General features: G+C 37.9%; 1 pseudogene; it reads left to right on the top strand.

Moving 5' to 3' along the window:
• The window catches only part of LOC131904111 (vomeronasal type-2 receptor 116-like), a 79339-nt pseudogene that overhangs the window by 51112 nt on the left and 6662 nt on the right, over positions 1–21565 (top strand).

Below are 21565 nucleotides of genomic sequence, written 5' to 3'. Positions count from 1 at the left end.
TCTTTCAATTTAACTTTAATGTAGGTTGCTGCATCTCTTCCAGCTGCACCCTTTCTTGAGGAATATTCATACAAACAATCATATGTGAAGACAGAAAAATTCAGATAGGAAAAAGAAATTAAGTTCAGACTATGATATTCTCAATTTTTGGAATTTTCCAAAGGGCCTTGGAGTAAAGATGAAAGTAGGAACCTTTTCTTCTAATGCTCCCCTGGGACAACAGTTATCTTTAACTGAGCAGATGATAAGATGGCCTATAAGGTTTACTAAGGTGGGTTGTACAATATCTTAATTCTTTGAACTTACCTTACTAAGAATATTACTTTTCTGGAGGTAAATACTCTTAGATGGTAGCTCATATGTATCACTACACAAAAAAAGGAAAATAAGGAATGCCACAGAACCACTACTAATATACAGAATTTTCTTTCTTCCTAATTCTGTTCAATGGACCCATTATTTTTTATTCTTTTTTCTTTTATGAGAAACAGAATTTTTTCTTATATACGTTATCTTGATTTTGATTTCCTCTTCTACTTCTCCCAGTTCCTTCACACCTCCCAATCCATCTGGATTCACCCACTTTCAGTCTGTTATTAGAAAGAAATAGGATTCTAAGATACAATAATGAAATAAAATAACTATAAAACAAAAAAAACTAAAAGATTATGATACGACAAAACAAACAAGGAGAAGAGACTAAGAAAAGGTAAAAGAAACAGAAATAAACACAGACCACATTCATTTAGACTCTCAGGCATCCCATAAAACCATTAAACTGAGAACCATTATATGTTTGGGCAAAGGACTTCAGAGTAAAAAAGGAAAAATAAAAAAAGTCAAAAATTAAAAATAGAAAAAAAAGATTAAAAGAAGGGACAAGCCCTAATATGATATTATGTGACAAGGAACCTCCAAAAAAATGCTTGATTCCATTTTCTATTGTTCATATACTGCTGGGAATGCATTCAACAATTAAGAGTGGGGTTTTTCCCCCAGTGAAATTCCGATAGAGAAAGCTAAGTTTTCATTTGCAGGTGGTTATCAATATCATATAGTTTTTGGATTAGGGATGGGGTTATGTGTCCACTTCTCTTTTCAGCTCTAGGATCTCATGTGGTACAGAAATATTTCCAAGGCCTGAGCATGCTACCTGAAGCACTGTGATTCCAGATGCGTTTTGATCATCTTGATGTAGTGGGCCTTGTTTCCTTGGTGTCCCCCAACTCCTTTAGCTCTTACACTCTTTTCACATTCTCCTCCACATGATTATCTGAGTCCTAATGGGAGGAATTTGATGGAAACATTCTATCCAGACTTGAGTGTTGCAAGGTCTCCCTCTGAATACTTTCAGGTTGTAGTTTTCTGTATTTGTCTCTGTTGTGCCCAGATCGTGACCTCCAGAGAGACCACGAAGGACGAGCATACCAGAATGCAAAAGCAAGGTTTATCTTTGTTACAAGTTGCGCCACAGGGAACTCATCTCTAGCATTCACTGGCCTCAGCGCAGTGAGGCAGGGAGGAGTTACTCTTTCTTGGGGAAGTTAGTTTTTATAGGCAAAACCCATAAAATTTCTTAGAGGGTAGGGAGTTAGTACGGGTCCATCCTTGATTGGTCCAGTTTTTCCCCGGCCTGGACTTTGTCTTATTTTAGCTTATCTGTTTGCCCTGTCAGGAGTTTTACAACTCATCTCTGGGGTCTGGTCAAGTTATCTCTGGAGAGGGGCATCTCATGGTTAATTGGTTACTACCAGACATCCTGACTTGGTTCTTTTGAAAACACCTGACTTCACCTTCTCCAGAAAGGGGGAACTGACTCACTTTTAAGATATCTCTTCCCTCAGCTCTTTTGTGTTTCTGGGGGAATTGTGTCTGGGTCTTTCAGTTTCCATCAGCTTCAGGAAGAAACTTCTCAAGATAATTGAGTAAAGCACTAATTTATGATATTGCAGAAGGACATTAGCTATCATTTAATGGCTAGGTTATTTTAGAACAGTAGTATTTGATTTTACCTTAGGGCATTATCCAATCTAGTCTTAGATTCTTAGCTGGTAAAGAAGTATTGGGTATGACTTCCATCTTAGGGTGTGGGAATTAAGTCAAGTCAGATACTGGTTGGCTACTCTCACAGTTTTACGGCACCATTGTAATAGCAGACCTTGTAGACATGACAACATTATAAATCGAAAGTGTTGGTGGCTGGTTTAATGCTTACTTTTCTCCTTTAGTAGCATACTGAGTATCTTTATATACCAAAGACTAGCACCCAGGGATAAAGGCTGTAATATAGGCACTCCTTAGTTTTTCCATATTTGAAGAGTTGTGGAGGTGTTGTCTGGAGCAAAAGAACCTTGCTGTCAGTTTATGGAGAGCAACGAGTAGTCTTGGCAAAAGTCTAGTTTTTTTTGGGGGGGGGAGGGGGGTTTCTCATTGGAACCCCTTGGCCAATACCTCAATTTGAAGTAACCCAATTCCAGTACTGGTAGCTTCATTTGCTGACAATAGATATCCAGTGGGGGTTCTTTCTCCTCCATTATTTGAAGATTTTATTTAGATCCTCTTCATATATGTATATATTTTAGAAAGCTTCTGTTGCGTTAAGTTTCCACACTACCCTTCACTTAATTTTATCTGTTTCTTCCTGTCTTCCCTTTCTTATTTCCCTGTTCCCTCCCCATTCTTACTTGATTACTGTTCTAGCCTCTTTCATCACTACAGAACTATCTATTCTGTTTCCCTTCCCTAAGTAGATCTGTTCCTCCTAGTTCCTTACTCTACACTTAAGCTTTGTGGTTCTATGGATTGTATCTTGGATATATTGACTTAACAGCTAATATTTATATATAAGTGAACATAGACAATATTTGCTTTCTGGGCCTAGTTCCTCATTCAGGATGATTTCACTAGTGCCATTCATTTACTTATGATTTTCATGATTTTATTTTTTAAATGGGTAAGTTATATTACATAGTGTAATTGCACCATATTTCTTTAAAAATTCAACTGTTGAGAGACATCCTGGTTGTTTCTAAATTCTGATTATTATGAATAGAGATTCAGTGAACATGGCTGAGCAAATGTTTTGTGGTGGGATGAAACATCCTGTGGGTTTTGCCCAAAGGTTGTACAGCTGTATCTTGAGGTAGATCACTTTCCATCTCACCTAGGAACTGCCTCGCTGATTTCCTTAGTAGTTGTACAAGTTTGAAGTCCCTCTAGCAATGGATGAGTGCTATTGTTTTTCCATATCCTTGGCAGCATGATCCATTGTGACTAGTATAAGATGAAATCTTAGAATAGTTGTAATTTGCATATTCTTGATGTCTAAGGATGTTGAACATTTCTTTAAACCCTATTCAGTCATTTGAGTTTCCTGTACTGAAAATTCTGTTTATATCTGTATTTGTTTTTAAAAATTGAGTTATTAGTTTTGTAGCTATCCAGTCTTTTGAGTTATTTATATTTTGGATATTAGCCCTTTATCTGATATGTAGGCCACAGAAATATTTTTCCATTCTGTATATTGCTGTTTTGTCTGAATGATGATGTCCTTTGCTGTGCAGAAATTTTTCAGGTTTATTAATCGTTGGCTTTAATGCCTGCGATAATAGTGTTTGGTTCAGAAAGTCTTTTCCTGTGCCAATGAGTTCCAGACCATTTTCTTCCTTATTATTTCAATTTCTATGTATCTGGTATTATGTTGAGGTCTTAGATCCATTTGGAGTTCAGGTTTATTTTTTTTTTGGCAAGGGGATAAGTATGGATTTCTTTGTATCTTTTTATGCAGCCATCCAGTTTGTCCACAACCATTTGTTGTAGATGCTGTTTTGTTTCCAATGTTTATATGAGGATTATTCATAAAAAATCAGGTGTCCATAGGTGTGTGAATTTAAGTCTGGGTCTTAAGTTCAAATCCATTGATGAACGTGTCTCTTTTGTGTTAATACCATGCTATTATTATTACTGTTGCTCTGTAGTGCAATTTGTCATTGGTGATGGTGATGCTTCAGCAGTTCTTTTATTATTCAGAATTGTTTTAGGTATAGTGCATTTTTTTTTGTATTTCCATGTGAAGCTGAAAATTGTCCTTTCAAGACCTTTGAAGAATTGTGTTGGGATTTTGATGGTAATTGCTTGAAACTGTAGATTGCTTTTGGCATGATGGCCATTTTTACTCTATTAATCCTAGTGATTCTTGAGCATAGAATATCTTTCCAACTTCTGATATATTCAATTTCCTTTTCAATACCTTAAAGTTTTTAATCATGTAAGCCTTTCCATTGCTTGAAAAGATTTACCTCAAGATATTTTATTTATTTGAGGCTATTTTGAAAGGTATTGGTTCCTGTTTTCTTTCTCAGTCTCTGTCATTTGTATATAGAGGGCTACTGATTTTTGGTAGTAAAGTTTATATCAAGTTATTTTGCTTAAAGAATTTATCAGCTACAGAAAAATATGAAAGTGGAATTTTCCCCTGAAAAATTCCTCCCTTTCAGTATACTATCATATCATATGCAAATACAGATTTTTTGACCTCTTCCTTTCTTATTTTTGTATCTTCTTGGTAAACTTCCTGTGTTTTATTGCTCTAGCTAAGACTTCAAGTACTATATTGAATAGGTATGGAAAGTGTGGACAACCTTTTCTTGTTCTTGATTTTAGTGGAGTTGATACATAGTTCTCTCCACTTAAGTTAATGTTGGCTACAGGCTTGCTGTAAACTGCAATTATTATGTTGAGGAAGGTTTCTTGTACTCCTAGTCTTGCCAAGACTTTTATCATGAAGAGTTGCATTTTGTGAAAGAACTTTTCTGCATCTAATGAGATGATCATACAGTTTTTTTTTCTTTCAGTCTGCTTATATGATGGATTACATTTATTGGTTTATTCATGTTGTATCATTTACATATATATGCTTTTCTTGGATGAAGCCTTCTTGACCATGGTAGAAAGTCTTTTTAATATGTTCTTGGATTCTTTTTGCAAATATTTTATTAAAAATTAATGCATCAGCACTTATAAGGAAAATTGGTTTGTAGTTCTCTTTCTTTGTTGGATCTGTATATGACTTGAATAGTGGGGTAAATGTAGCCTCCTAAATTGAATTGGGCAAAGTTCCCTCTGTTTCTATTTTGTGGAATAATTTGCACAGTATTGACATTAACTCTTCTGTAAAAGTTTTGTAGAACTCTACAGTAAATCTATCTGGTTCTGGGCTTTTTCATGTTGGGATACTTTTGATGACTGCTTTAATTTTACTACTACTTATAGGACTATGTAAATGACTTATCTCCTTTTGATTTTGCTGTGATAAGTTGAGAGTATAAAAAATGATTAACTCCTTTCTGATTTTCAATATAGTGGAGTGGAGGTTTTTAAAGTATGTCCTTATGTTTATTTGTATTTCCTCAGTGTCTGTTGTAATGTCTCCCTTTTGATTTTTAATATTGTTAACTTGGATATTCACTCTCTGCCTGTGAGTTAATATGTAAACGTATTTGTCAATTTTAATGATATGTTCTAAGAAACAGCCCTTTGTTTCATTGATTTTTTTTAAAAATATGTTTTCTATGTTTTGATTTCAGCATTGGGTTTATTATTATTATTGTTGTTGTTGTTGTTATTGTTATTATTATTATGCCATTTACTCCTTTTGGATGTGGTTTCTTCTTTTTGTTTTAGAGCTTTCAAGTATGCTGTTAAGTTACCAGTATGAGATCTCTCAATTTTTTTCTGTAGATACTTAGTGCTTTGCACTTGCATCTTAGAATTGCTTTCATTGTGTCCTATGAGATTGGGTGTGTTGTATGTTTGTTTTTATTCAGTTCTGTAAGTTGTTTGTTATTTCTTTCTTGACCTATTATTCATTCCATTGTAAGTTGTTCAGTTTCCAAAGTTCTTAAGCTTTCTGTTATTTTTTATTTTTTATTATTATTAAGAGATTTTCTATTCATTTTATATACCAACCACAGACTCGACTCTCCTCTCTCCTCTCACCCCCCAGCCTTTCCCCTCAACCCATCCCCCCATTCCCACCTCCTCCACAGCAAGGTCTCCCATGGGGAGTCAGCAGAGCCTGGTACATTCAGTTGAAGCAGGTCCAAGCCCCTCCTTCCTTCACCAAGGCTGTGCAAAGTGTCCCACCATAGGCACTGGGCTCCAAAAAGCCTGCTCATGCACTAAGAACAGGTCCTGATCCCACTGCCTGGAGACCCACTAAACAGTTCAAGCTAAACAACTGTCTTGCCTATCCATAGGGCCTAGTCCAGTACCATTGGGGCTCCTTAGCTATTGGTCCACAGTTCATGCATTTCTACTAGTTTGGCTGGCCATCTCTGTACATTTTCCCATTATGATCTCCATGTCTCTTGCTCATAGAATCCCTCCTGTCTCTCTTGGACTCCTGAAGCTTGGTCTGGCCCCTGGCCATGGATCTCTGCATCTGCTTTCATCAGTCACTGGATGAGGGCTCTGTGATGACAGTTAGGGTATTCAGGCATCTGATCACCTGAGTAGGCCAGTTCAGGAACCCTCTTGACTATTGCCAGTAGTCTAAGGTGGGGTCATCCTTGTGGATTCCTGGAAACTTCACTAGTACTCTGCTTCTTTCTATTTCTTCTTTCTATGATGTTTTCATTTATCATGGAATCTCTCTTTCTTTGCTCTTCCACTCTGTCCCTGTTCCAGCTCGACCCTCCCATTCCCTTATGTTCTCATTCCCATCCCTTGATCTCCATTAACACCCCCCTACCCCCAGTTTGCTCATGTAGCTCTCATCCATTTCTCCACCACTGGAAAATCCATGTGTACTTCCTAGGGTCCTCCTTACTAGCTGGCCTCCCTGAAGCTGTGGGTTGCAGTGTAGTTATCCCTTGTTTTACATATAGGATCCACTTGTGAGTAAGTACATGCCATGTTTGTCCTTTTGAGTCTGGGTTACCTCACTCAGGATGATACTTTCTAGTTCCATCCATTTGCCTGCGAAGTTCATCATGTCATTGTTTTTCTCTGATTAGTACTCCATTGTGTATATGTACCACATTTTCTTAATCCATTCTTTAGTTGAGGGGCATCTAGGTTCTTGCCATTACAAATAATGGTGCTATGAACATAGTTGAGCATGTGTCCTTGTGGTATGATTGAGCATTCCTTTGGTATATGCCCAAGAGTGGTATAGCTGGGTCTTGAGGAAAATTGATCTTCACATTTTTGAGAAACCACCATACTAATTTCCAAAGTGACTGTATAACTTTTCACTCCCACCAACAGTGGAGGAGTGTTCCCCTTGCTCAATATCCTCTCCAACATAAGCTGCCTTCAGTGTTTTTGATCTTAGTCATTCTGACAGGTGTAAGATAGTATCTCAGAGTTGTTTTGATTTGCATTTCCCTGATGACCAAAGATGTTAAGCAATTCCTTGTGTCTTTTGGCCATTTGAGATTCTTCTTTTGAGAATTCTCTGTTTAGCTCTGTAGCCCATTTTTTAATTAAGCTGTTAGGTATTTCAATGTCTAGTTTCTTAAATTCTTTATATATTTTAGAGATCAGCTCTCTCTCAGATGTGAGGTTGATGAAGATCTTTTCCTCTTCTGTAAGCTGTTGCTTTGTCTTATTGACCATGTTCTTTGCCCTACAAAAGTTTCTCAGTTTCAGATGGTCCCATTTACTAATAATTGCTCTCAGTGTCTGTGCTACTGGTGTTATATCTAGAAAGCAGTCTCCTGTGCCAGTGTGTTCAAGACTACTTCCTACTTTCTTTTCTGTCAAGTTCAGTGTAACTGGATTTATGTTGAGGTCTTTGATCCACTTGGATTTGAGTTTTTTGCATGATGACAGATACATATCTATTTGCAGTTTTCTACATGATGACATTCAGTTATGCCAGCACTATTTGTTCAGGATGCTTTCTTTTTTCCATTGTTCAGTTTTGACTTCTTTGTCAAAAATCAGGTGTTCCTATGTGTGCAGATTAATGTCCAAATCTTCAATTCGATTCCATCGGTCCACATGTTGGTTTTTATGCCAGTACCAGACTGTTTTTATTATTATAGCTCTATAGTAGAGCTTGAGGTCATTGATTGTGATACCTCCAGAGTATGCTTTATCATACAGGATTCTTTTAGCTCCTGAGTTTTTTTGTTTTTCCATATGAAGTTGAGTATTGTTCTTTTCAAGTGTGTGAAGAACTGTGTTGGGATTTTGATTTGAATTTCATTGAATCTCTAGATTGCTTTTGGTAAGATTGCTATTTTTGACTATGTTAATCCTACCTATCCGTGAGTATGGGACATCTTTCCATTTTTTGATATCTTCTTTTATTTCTTTCTTTAGAGACTTAAAGTTTTTCACTTGCTTAGTTAGAGTTACTTCAAGGTATTTTATATTATTTATGGCTATTGTAAAGGGTGATGTTTCTTTGATTTCTCTCTCAGCCCATTTATCATTTGTATATAGGAGGGCTACTGATTTTTTTGAGTTAATCTTGTATTCTGCCACATTATTGAAGGAGTTTATCAGATGTAGGAGTTCCCTGGTATAATTTTTGGGGTCACTGATGTATACTATCATATCATCTGCAAATATTGAAATTTTGACATCTTCCCTTCCAATTTCTATTCTTTTGATGCCCCTTTGTTGTGTTATTGCTCTAGCTATAACTTCAAGTACCATATTGAATAAATATGGAGAGAGTAGACAGCCTTGTCTTGTTCCTGACTTTAGTTGAATCACTTTGAGTTTCTCTCCATTTAATTTGATGTTGACTGTTGGTTTGCTGTAAATTGCCTTTATTATGTTTAGGTATGTTCCTTGTATTCCTGATCTCTCCAAGACCTTCATCATGAAGGAGTGTTGGATTTATGAAAGACTTTTTCAGCATCTAATGAGGTGATCATGTTGTTTTTTTTTTTTTTAGTTTGTTTATATGGTGTATTACATTGACCATTTTTTGTATGTTGAACCATCCTTTCATCCCTAGGAAGAAGCCTATTGGTCATGGTGGATAATTTTTTGATGAGCTTTTAGATTCAGTTTGCCAATATTTTATTGAGGGCTTTTGCATCAATGTTTATAAGGAAGATTAGTCTGTAATTCTCTTCCTTTGTTGCATCTTTGTGTGGTTTGTGTATCAGGGTAACTGTAGCCTTATAAAAATAGTTTAGTAATGTTCCTTCTATTTGTATTGTGTGGAAAAATTTGAAGAGCATTGGAGTTAGGTATTCTTTGAAAATCTTGTAGAATTCTACGCTGAAACATCTGGTCCTGTGCTTTTTTTGCTTGGGAGACTTTGAATGACTGTTTCTGTTTCCTTAGGGGTTATTGGTCTATTTAAATAGTTTATCTGGTTTTGATTTAACTTTGTTATGTGGTACCTATCCAGAAATTTGTTCATTTCTTTCAGATTTTCCAATGTTGTGGAGTACATGTTTTTGAAGTCTGGATTTCCTCATTGTCTGTTGTTATGTCTCCCTTTTCATTACTGATTATGATAATTTGGATGCTCTTTCTCTCTGCCTTTTGGTTAATTTGGATAAAGGCTTGTCTATCTTGTTGATTCTTTCAAAGAACTCTTTGTTCTGTGGCATGGTCCTGTGCTGTTGTTTCTTTTGGGGGAGGGGGTCACATAGGCACAGAGTCAAACCACACAGACTCCGGGAGAATGTCAAAAACATAAGCTCAGTTTATTCAGGAACAGGAAAGCCTTATATACCCCCCACCCCACCCAGGGGGAAGGTCTGATGAATACACATCTGCTGGTGTGACATGGCTTCCTCTCATTGGTCCAGGTCATCTCCAGATCATGTCTCAGCTGCTGTTGCTAAGGCCCTTAGGCAGACCCAGGTTGGCTCTCAGAAAGTATCTTTTTTACTGATTTGGGCTGGCTGGCCCTCAAGCCTGTTAGGGATGAGTCATCCTACATTGTTTCATTGATTCTTTTTATTGTTCCATTTGTTTCCATTTCATTGATTTCAGCCCTCAATTTGATTTTTTCCTGATGTCTATTTCTCCTGGGTGAGTTTGATTCTTTTTCTTCTAGAGCATTCAGGTGTTCTGTTAAATCACTAGTGTGAGATTTCTCCAACTTCTTTATGTGGACATTTAGTGCTACAAATTTTCCTCTTAGCACTGCTTTCATAGTGTCCCATAAGTTTGGGTATGTTGTACTCTCCTTTTCATTGAATTCTAAGAAATCTTTAATTTCTTTCTTTATTTCTTCCCTGACCCATTGGTGATTCATTTGGGCATTATTCAGTTTCAATGAGTTTGTAGGCTTTCTGTAATTTGTGTTGTTGTTGAAGTCTGACTTTAAGCCATGGTGGTCAGATAAAATACAGCAGTTTATTCAAATTTTTTTGTATCTGTTGAGATTTGCTTTATGACTGAGCATGTGGTCAATTTTAGAGGGGGTTCCGTGGGATGCTGAGAAGAAGGTATATTCTTTTGTGTTAGAGTGGAATGTTCTGTAGATATATATTAGGTTCATTTGAGTCATAACATCTGTTAGGTTCCTTATTTCTCTGTTAAGTTTCATTCTGACAGATTTATCCAGTGGTGACAGTGGGTTGTTGAAATCTCCCTCTATTAGTGTGAGGAGTTTGATGTGCAATTTAACTTTAGTAATGTTTCTTTTACAAATGTGGGTGCCCTTGAATTTGGGGCATAAATGTTCAGAATTGAGACTTTATCTTGTTGGATTTTCCCTGTGATAAATATGTAATGTCCTTCCCAATCTCTTTCTATTGATTTTAGTTTAAAGTCTATTTTATTAGATATTAGGATAGCTACACCAGTTTGCTTCTTACATCCATTTGATAGGAAAGTCTTTTACCAGCCCTTTACTCTGAGATAGTGTCTATCTTTGAAGTTGAGATGTGTTTCTTGTATGCAGCAGAAGGATGGATCCTGTTTTAAAATATGTTTTAAAATCCTGTTTAAAATATGATGATACTTTATTTGTATTAAAATGTTATTTGTATGTTAATAAATAAAGTTGCCCAGGGGTCAGAGCTATTAGCAAGCTATAGGAAAGCCGGGTGGTGGTGGCGTACGCTTGTAATCCCAGCATTTGGTAGGCAGAGCTAGGTAAGTCTCTGTTTTCAGGGATACAGCCAGCATTGGATACACACACTTAATCTCAATACCAACCATAGAAGACCTGGAAGTCTATACAGACAGGCAGTGACGAGGTGGTCATGTGGTTGGGTTTACAACCAATGAGAAAGCAGAACAGAAAGTCTATATGAAGACTTTAACACAGGAAGTAGCTCTCTTTCGGAGAGGTGGGACCACTGCAGAAGGAAGGGTAAGGTTTTAGCTCTTAGCTCTGACCTCTTGGCTTTCTTCTTTGCATTGGTTCTGTGTTTCTTATTTAATAAGATGGTTGGTTACATCTACAGTATCCATTCTGTTAGCCTGTGCCTTTTTATAGACGAATTGAGACCACTGATATTAATGACGGGTGATTGTTAATTCCTGTTATTTTTTTGTTGGTAGTGTTGTGTGTTTCTCTTCTTTGGTATTTGTTGGTGTGAGATTATCTATTTCCTGTGTTTTCATGGGTGTGTCTAATTTCCTTAGGTTGGATTTTTTCTTCTAGTGCTTTTTGTAAGGCTGGATTTATGGATCAGTATTGTTTAAACCTGTTTTATCATGGAATATTTTGTTTACTCTATCTATGGTGATTGAAATCTTTGTTGCACATAATAATCGGGCTTGGCATCCATAGTCTTTTAGTGTCTACCTAACATCTGTCCTGGACCTTCTGGCTTTCAGAGTCTTCATTGAGAAGTCAGGTGTTATTCTGATGGTTCTGCCTTTATATGTTACTTGGCCTTTTTCCTTCGCAGCTCTTAATATCTTCTTTTTATTCTGTATGTTTAGTGGTTTGATTATTATATGGCGAGGGGACTTTTTTTGGATCCAGTCTATTTGATGTTCTGTAAGCTTCTTTTGTCTTCATAGGCATTTCCTTCTTTAGGTTTATAAGGTTTTTTTCCTATGGTTTTGTTGACTATATTTTCTGTGCCATTGAGCTGGAGTTCTCCTCCTTCTTCTATCCCTATTATTCTTAGGTTTGGTCTTTTCATGGTGTCCCAAATTTCCTGGACATTTTGGGTCATGATTTTATTGGCTTTAGTGTTTTGTTTGACTGACAAATCTATTTTCTGTATTGTATCTTCAAAGGCAGATATTCTTTCTTCCATCTCTTGCATCTGTTGATTTTGCTTGCATCTGTAGTTCCTGTTTGTTTACTTAGATTTTCCATTTCTAGCATTCCCTCAGCTTGTGTCTTCTTTATTGCCTCTATTTCAGTTTTCAAATCTTGGACTATTTCTTTCATGTGCTTAATTGATTTTTCTTGGCTTTCTTTAAGGAATTTATTGATATCTTTCAATTTTTTGTTTTTCTTTTCTTTGATTTCTTTAAGGGAATTTTTCATTTCTTCTTTAAAGGCCTCTATCATCTTCTTAAACTCATTTTTAAGGTCAATTTCTTCTGCTTCTCTGCATTAGGATGTTCATGTCTTTCTGATGTAGAACCACTAGGTTCTGGTGATGCTGTATTGGTCTTTATGTTGTTGTGTGTATTTTTGCACTGGTGTCTAGCCATCTCTTCCTCTACTCAGTTCAAGTTGTGTCTGTCTGAGGGAGCTTCACTTACTCCAATTGATACTCTGGTCTAATGGGAGCTCTTGGTCTAATCCGGGCTCTTGCTCCAATCAGTGCTGACGGATTCTGTGTCTCAGGGAGCAGCTCTTAGTTCAGTGGACACTATTGGTCTCTGTTTCAGGGAGCAGCTATTCCCAATCAGTGCACAGTGGGCTTATGACTCTGGTGATCATTGTTCCCAATCAGTGTAGGGTAGGGTTATGACTCCAGTGGTCACTGGTGTCACAGATGATGGTTTTCTGATGAAGGGGTGGGGGAAGAGACAGCTGTCTTGTCCCTGGGGCTCCAATGGCTTGAGTGAGGGCTATGAAATGTTCCAGTGTGGCTTAGGGGCTAGGAAACTGATCTGTTCAGTCTGGAGATGGGGCCATATCTGTTCCCAATCAGTGCAGGGTGGGTTTATGACTCTGGTGGTCACTGGTATCACAGGAGGTTGTTTTCTTGGTGAGGGGAGTGGGGGAAGAGGCAGCTGCCTTATCCCTGGAGCTCTAATGGCTGTGGGGAGTGGCACAAAATGTACCCCCCAGGTCCTACGGGCTAAGGACTCAGTCAGCCAAGTCTGGAGATGGGGTTTTACTTGTTCTCAATTGGTGCAGGTTGGGCTTATGGCTCCAGTGTTCACTGTTCCTAATTGGTGTAGGTTGGGGTTATATCTGGTGTTCATTGGTGATGCAAGTGATTTTTTTTTTTGGTGAGGGGGTGAGGGAAGAGGCCACTTTCTGTTATTTTTTATTGTTATAATGTTGGTCACACTCCACTTTAATCTGTGTTGGTCAAAAACGATGCAGAGTTTTTTTTTAAATTTTTTTTATTTTTATTTTGCAATACAATTCAGTTCTACATATCAGCCACGGATTCCCTTGTTCTCCCCCCTCCCGCCCCCCTCATCTTCCCCCCAGCCCACCCCCCATTCCCACCTCCTCCAGGGCAAAGCCTTCTCCCCGGACTGAGATCAACCTGGTAGACTCAGTCCAGGTAGGTCCAGTCCCCTCCTCCCAGGCCGAGCCAAGCGATCCTGCATAGGCCCCAGGTTTCAAACAGCCAACTCATGCAATGAGCACAGGACCCGGTCCCTCTGCTTGGATGCCTCCCAAACAGATCAAGCCAATCAACTGTCTCACCCATTCAGAGGGCCTGATCCAGTTGGGGACCCCTCAGCCATTGGTTCATAGTTCATGTGTTTCCATTCGTTTGGCTATTTGTCCCTGTGCTTTATCCAACTTTGGTCTCAACAATTCTCGCTCATATAAACCCTCCTCATTCTCGCTAATTGGACTCCCAGAGCTCCACCCGGGGCCTAGCCATGGATCTCTGCATCCAGATCCCTCAGTAGTTGGATGAGGTTTCTAGCAAGACAATTAGGGTGTTTGGCCATCCCATCACCAGAGTAGGTCAGTTCGGGCTGTATCTCGACCATTGCCAGCAGTCTGTCGTGGGGGTATCTTTGTGGATTTCTGTGGGCCTTTCTAGCACTTTGCTACTTCCTATTCTCATGTGGTCTTCATTTACCATGGTCTCCTATTCCTTGTTCTCCCTCTCTGTTGTTGATCCAGCTGGGACCTCCCGCTCCCCCAAGCTCTCTTTCCCTCGACCCTCGCCCTTCACTACCCCCACTCCAGAAGGGAAGTCCAGGGCAGGATGGGACGATGATGCAGAGTTTTATTTCAGTTTTCTTGTGTCTGTTGATACTTGCTTTGTGTTGGAATGATTGTTCATATTTGGAAAAACTTCCATGAGGTGCTGAGAAATTATACTCTTTTTTGTTTGAGTGAAATGTTATGAAAACCTCTGCTAGTTACATTTAGTTCATCATAGAAGAGAGCTCCAGAATTTCTCTGTTAGGTTTGGCCTAGGTCATTTGTCTATTGGTGAAAGAGGGTTATTGAAGTCTCCCACTCTCAGTGTGTGAAGGTAAGTTGTGATTTAAGCTGATGACATGTTTCTTTTATAAATTTGAGTGCCCTTGTATCTGGGACATAGATGTTAAGAACTGTAGTGTCCTCTTGGTGGTTCTCCCTTTCATGAGTAATCCGTGTCCTTCTATATCTTGTTTGACCTGTTTTGGTTTGAAGTCTATTTTGTCATATATTAAAATGGGCGTACCAGGTTACTTTTTAGTTCCATTATCTTAGAATATCTTTTCTCATCATTTTTTCCCTGAGGTTATGTCTATCCTTGATGTTAAGTTGTGTTTCTTAGGTGCAGCTGAGGGATGGATACTATTTTTGCATCCATTCTTTTAATCTGTGTCTCATTATTAGGGAATTGGGACCATTGATGCTAAGAGTTATCAATGAACAGTGTTTGGTGATTCCTGTTAGTTTCACTTTGTTTTGGGATGTGCTTATGTGTGTGTGTGTGTGTGTGTGTGTGTGTGTGTGTGCATGTGTGTGTGTGTGTGCATGTGCGCATGTGTGCTTGTGTGTTTGTGTGTGTGTGCATATTTCTCTGTTTTGATTTTCTGCTCTGAGATTATTTATATTTGTGTTTTCTTGGGGCTAAATTCTTTAGGTTGTAGTTTTGCTTCTAGTACCTTCTCTAGGTTTGAATTTATAAGTAAATATTTCTTAACTTTGGTTTTTATCATGGAATGTTACAATTTTTGAATCTATTGTGATTGAAATACTTGCTGGATATATATTCTGGATTGGCATATATGATGTCTTTGTAGAACATCTTTTCAGGACTTTCTGGTTTTTAGTTTTTCCATTGAGGAGTCAGGTGAAATTCTAGTAGGCCTGACATTTTATGTTACTTAGTCTTTTACTCTTGCAGTATTTAATATTCTTTCTACATTCTATATGTTAAATGTTTTGATTATTTTATGCCAAGTGAACTTTCTCTTCTGGTCCAGTCTATTTGATTTTCTCTATGCTCCTTGTATCTTCATTGATCTCTTTCATTAGATTAGGGACTTTTTTCTATGGTTTTGTTGAAAATAATTTCTCTGTCATTTTCCTGGGCTTTTACTTATTCCTCTATCTATAATATTCTTAAATTTGGTCTTTCCATAGTGTCCAAGATTTTCTGGATATTTTGTACTGGGAGATTTTTAGATTTAACATTTTCTTCAATGTATCCACATTTTTCTATTATGTCCTTAATCCCAGAGAGTCTTTCTTCCATATCTTGAATTCTGTTGTTGAGGCTTGCCTTTGAGGTTTCTGTTTGGGTTCCTAGTTTTTTCTTTTCAGATTTGCTTTTGTGTGGGTTTTCTTTATTGATTCTATTTCCACTTTGAGGTCTTGAAATGTTTTCTTCATTATCTTCCAATCTCTTTTAATTTTTTGTGTCTTTATATATTTCTTTATGGGATTTATTATTTTTTCTTTAAAGATCTCTATCATATCAATAAAGAATATTTAAGGTCTTTGTCTTGTGCTTCACACATGTTGAAATTCTCAGGGCCTATTGTGATAAAGGGGCATGGCTCTAGTAGAGACATATTGTCTTGACTATTATTGAGTGTATTTTTATACTGAAAAATAGGCATCTGTGTTTGGGATGCTTGTAATTCTAGGTGCTGATATCTTATCTTGTCTTTATTGGCTAGGTGATTCCTTGATTTTTATTGCCTTCTCTGGTTCTTAGCAGGTTGTGATGGCAGCTTTGCATTTCCTGCTAAATATTTGCTTTGGAATCCTGCTAGATGTGTGTACTGAGGCTTCCAGGTAAAATGTGTTCCTTGGTATTGGTAGCTGATGTTTAGGGTGAGGATGGGCAAAGAAGGTACACAGTTGGAGGATAGCAGGCTTTTCCATAAGGATCTGCTTATTCCTGCGGAATCAGGGCAGAGTATGGAGCGGCTACACCAGACTGCTATGAAGCTGGAGAAGACACAGTGTGGGGATGTTATGCTAAAAGCAGAGGAGGGAGAGAGAATATGTGAAGCTTGTCTATTTGGTTCTGTGTCCTACTTACTTCTCAGAAAGGCTTGTCTTGTGGATTTCCAGGAAGTGCCTGTTTAAGTAGGGGGCTGGCATGTCAGGATAGGTGGAAAAGAATGTTGGAGCAGCTAATGTGTATTCTGCAGTGGACATGGGGGAAAAGAGGAGGTGTAGGCCCCATGCAGTTTTTTACTGAAGATTTTGGAGTGTGACTGGAAGATTTTATTTAAAGGATAGAAGGGAGAGGTGAAAACCCACAGTTAGTAGACTATTGCTTTCCTTACTGGAGGGAAATTTTCCCGGGAATGCCTGCTGGAGTTGGGGATTAGACTATAGCAATGACACTGAGGGAATAAAATTGAAGGGGAAGGTCTGTATGATACATTTGAAGTGGATCCAAGGGAGAGTAGGCCACAGCAGATTGTCTGCTCCAGAACTGAGGGGACTGTATTTAGAAGACAGGTGGGAGACGTCAAGAGCTGCCATTTCAACACTGCTTTCTTTGTCAGAGTGGCCTGGAAATATCCAGAGATTTACCATTAACTTTTCAATATGCTTCCAAATGTTCACTCTTGTGCTAAGTTTTTGTCAACTTGACACAAGCTAGAGACACCTGGAAACAGGGAATCTCAATCCCAGAAATGCCACACAGACCAACCTGGTTGAGACAGTTCCTCAGTTGAGATTCTTGTAATAAACACAGTCAGAAGTATCAGATGCTGACTTTGATAAAACATTATAAGTAAAAATGACTTTTAGAAAAGATTTGTTTCATTTTATTTTTGTTCTAATTGTTCCAGGAGGATAACAATTTATCACTCTTGAGAAACATGGCAGAAACTTGTAGGTTTGGTGGTAGGAGCAGGAACCTGAGAGATCACATGTCTATCCACACATGAGAATCAGAGAGAGTAAACACAATGTGAATTATGCTTATAAACACTCTCACCACAACCCTAATGATATCATTCTCACTCCAAAATGCCATATTCTAAAACTTTCATAGTACCACCAAAGAGTGTCTCACACTCAGCCCTAAGTATTCAGATAACCAAATCTATGGAGGACATTTTTCATTCAAGCAACATTTCTATTTTAGTAAGATTTGTATCATTGTCCTTGATCAGTTAGTATTTTGCTATCAGATTATAACTAGGGAGAATAGTATGATCATGTTTGTGTGTGTGTATGTGTGTGTGTGTGTGTGTGTGTGTGTGTGTGTGTGTGTGTGTATGCATGTGTGTATGTGTGAATTGTCTTCTACCACAACTAAACATACGACAAAAGAAAAAGAAGGGAAGAAAGGTTTCTTTTGGCTGATAGTGTGAGCAAGCAGTGATTAATGGTGGGAGAGGCTTGATTCTGAGGACAAGAAGTAGTGATGACATCCCATCCCCAGGCAGGTATCAGAGAGCAATGAATGCAGCTGCTCACCTCCTTTCTCTTTTTCCCTCTCTCTGAGACAACAGCCAATGAAATTCTGATAGCTACCTTTAGAGTAGCCCTTTCAACCTCCAGTAAATTCCTGTATAACACTCCCACAGAAACGTCTAAAGAATTGTTTCCCTGATAAGTCTAATTTTTTTCTACACAGTAATCAAAATTCACAATTCTGCTGGAAGTAAAAGCTACTAAGCCAGTAATCACTTAGTAGCAAGACAGGATGAATCTGGAAGGAACACTAGATTTTCTGGGATAGGTCCCCAGTGACCTAACTTTCTCATACTTGTCCTAATCTCTTCAAGTTTCAAAAAGCATTTCCAAACTCTGCAGCATTCTTATAGTCCAGAATAAGCCTAGAACGCATGGGCCAGTGAAGTTTAAGGTCTGTCTAAATCATTTTCTGCTTTTGTAGGTACTGTATTTGAAAACTAATTGTTTAACATTAAAAATTCCATTTTGGCTTTCCATAAAACTGTGCACATTTGATAACAGCTTTCATTTTTTTTTTTTAGATTCCTCATTCTGTGTGCCATAAGAGCTGTGGGCCTGGGTTCAGAAAAGTTGTCCTGGAAGACAGGGTTGTCTGCTGTTATGATTGCATTCCTTGTCCAGACAATGAAATTTCTAATGAGACAGGTAAATATGTAGGTCTTACAAACAATTTGCCGAGCTCATATAAGATTCTGTAATAACAAAGCAATTGAGATGCTCTGGAGAGATTCAGAGACAAAATATTTCTTTCCTTTATTTAGGAATTTGAATGCTACACTTCCATTTTGTCTTGGAGCAATACACTCTAACCCTTGATATTCACAAATATTCTAATTTTTTCCCTTCAATAAGTCTTTATTATGAACTACAGATTTCAACAATGAATTTTAAAGCCTCAGAGAGGGATGAAAAGTCAGGGTGGGGTACAGCTTAATGGTGGAACACTTGTCTAGCAACTGTAAAGCTCTGAGTATAAGCCCCAGAATCAAAGGGGAATGCAGCAGCTGAAGAGGAATGTAAATTGACCAAAATAATTAGGGAAAAACCTAATGAATCTAGGAAAGAACTCTTACCTAGTGCAAATCAAAGATTACAAACTTTGTATGAGGTGCTGACTTTAGAAGTATAGCTTTAAAAAAATAATGATTCAAATATGTTACACAGAGGCATATTCTATCACTGTTTTTATATTCTTGCCCTGGCCTACTTGTGTTCGTCTGTATGCTTAGCTGTGGTCAGAGCTTGAGTTCATTAATTTAGCAGAATAATCAGTCCACAAGCCAAACAACTTTTTATTTTCTAAGTTTTAAAATGTATTCTCTTAAATTGTTCTTCTTAATATTATGTTTTATTATTTAAAATAATTTTAAATTTAAATATATTTTGATCATATTCTCCCTCTTCCCAAGTTTTCCCTGATTCTCTCATCTCTCTCCCCACCCAACATTAAGTTCTTTCTCAAAGGAAAACAAAAACCCAACACAATAATACCCCCAAACCAAGAAAACAAAACAAACAAGACACATCCCCAAACCCACCAAGTAGTAGCCAAATAACAGCATAGCATACCAAAAACTGTGGAGTCCATTATGTTGCTGGTCCATTACTTCTAAACATGAGATCTTCCCTGGGGTGGTTGATATACCACTGTCACTGTATAGGAAAAAAGTGATTTTACTTCTCTCAGCAGGTGTACATGACAGTTCAGTCATTAACCTTCACCCTAGTGTCTAAGTTGGTATTAATTCATTATCTTATCCGTTTTTAATATAACAAAATAAGATATAACAAGAACAAAAACAAAAATTGTTACATCAAAGTTGGACAAGATAAACCAATGGAGGGAAAAGACATGAAGAGACGGCAAAAGAATCAGAGACCTGGTTGGGTGGTGATGGTGCAGGCCTTTAATCCCAGCACTCGGGAAGGCAGAGCCAGGTGGATCTCTGTGAGTTTGAGGCCAGCCTTGGCTGCCAAGTGAGTTCCAGGAAAGGCGCAAAGCTACACAGAGAAAAAAAAAAAAGAATCAGAGACCTGCTCTTTGCACACTGAAGAATCCCTTAAAGACACTAAACTGGAAGCCATAATATATACACAGAGGATGTAGTACTGATACATGCAGGCCCTGTGCATGCTCCTTTAGTCCCTGTGAGCTCATCTGAGCATTAGTCATGTTAATTTGGAAGGGCTCGTTTTCTTGGTGTTCTCTGTCCCCTCTGGTTCTTATGATTTTATGCATTCTTTTTTGGTGGATTTTTTGTGTTATTTTATCACCACATTTTTTTCATGTGACTATTATTTGGTTTTATCCTAGGACCCTGGGCTATCTAGTCTCAGGTCCTTGGTCACCCAAACAGTTTTGGGTTTTGGTTCTACCTTCTGGAGTGGGCCTTATTTCTAATCAGTCATTGGGTGATTATTCCCACAAGCTTGGTGCCACCATTGCTCTAACATATTTGGCAGGCACTACACCATTCAAGGTAAATGGTTTGTGGCTGGCTTGGCTTTGAGTTTCTCTATTGATAACATGCAGAGTACCTTACTGTACCAAAGATGCTGGAGCATAGCAGTGAAGGCTCTATATGCACCAGCTCAGCATCTCCATGTTCAATGAGTTGTAAGGGTGTTGTCTTTATCAATGGGACCTTGCTGTCAATTTGTGGAGAGTAACCTATTGTCTTGGCAGTAGCCTGATGCGCCTGGGGATACCTATGGTGTCCCAGTGTCCAACAACTCAATTAGATTTAACTTACACCTGGTACTGGAAGCTTCATTTGGTGACAAGAGATGGCCAGTTTACACTCTGTCTCCTTCATTACTGAGCAACTTCGTTTATATCACCATCATATATGTATGTATTTTAGAAAGTTGCTATTGTATTATAACATGATACTCCTCAAAAGACCCTCAATTTTAGCTCCCTCTATTACCTCCCATACATCTTGCAAACATTGTTGTCACAAACTTCTTCCTATTACAGAGATTTCAGGTGTCCTTTCACCATGTAACTTAACACAAGCGATTTAACTTCTAGCTTTTTGCTGCTCAAACCTCATTAAAATCACATTTAGTTCTCACTCCATGTTTGAATTTCTTTTATGTTCATAATGATTCTCTTCAATACAGTATTTACTACAGGGTAGGTTACAAGAAAGCTTTGCTTGATTTCCCCAGTTTATATATTTTTGCTGTCCTGAATAACTACATGTTACTTTATGCATAGTGAGTTGAAATTTTTTCCTACCTCCCTGCTCCAGGAGCACAAAAGAAACATTATATTAGTGAATGATCTTCAGACAATGTGAACATTCTGCAGTACAAGGATGTGCAAAGACCTAAGGGTAGATTAGATTACAGAATCCCTATTAAGAAAAATCAATCATACACATATTCATGTTGTCTTCTATTGTAAAGAAAAATTGCTGGTAATTGTTTCAATAGGTGTTAATTACATTGAATCTATAGTTGCATCAGTTCTGAAAATCTTGAAAATAACACATGTATTAGTTCTTTGAGAATTAAAAACATGGTATTTTGATCATGTTCACCCTGTTTCCTCAGCTCCTCATCTCCTTT

This window comes from Peromyscus eremicus, chromosome 1, assembly GCF_949786415.1.
Source record: "Peromyscus eremicus chromosome 1, PerEre_H2_v1, whole genome shotgun sequence".
NCBI lineage: Eukaryota > Metazoa > Chordata > Mammalia > Rodentia > Cricetidae > Peromyscus > Peromyscus eremicus.
Note: the sequence above shows the minus strand (reverse complement) of the source record. Positions and strands in the feature narration are given on the sequence as shown.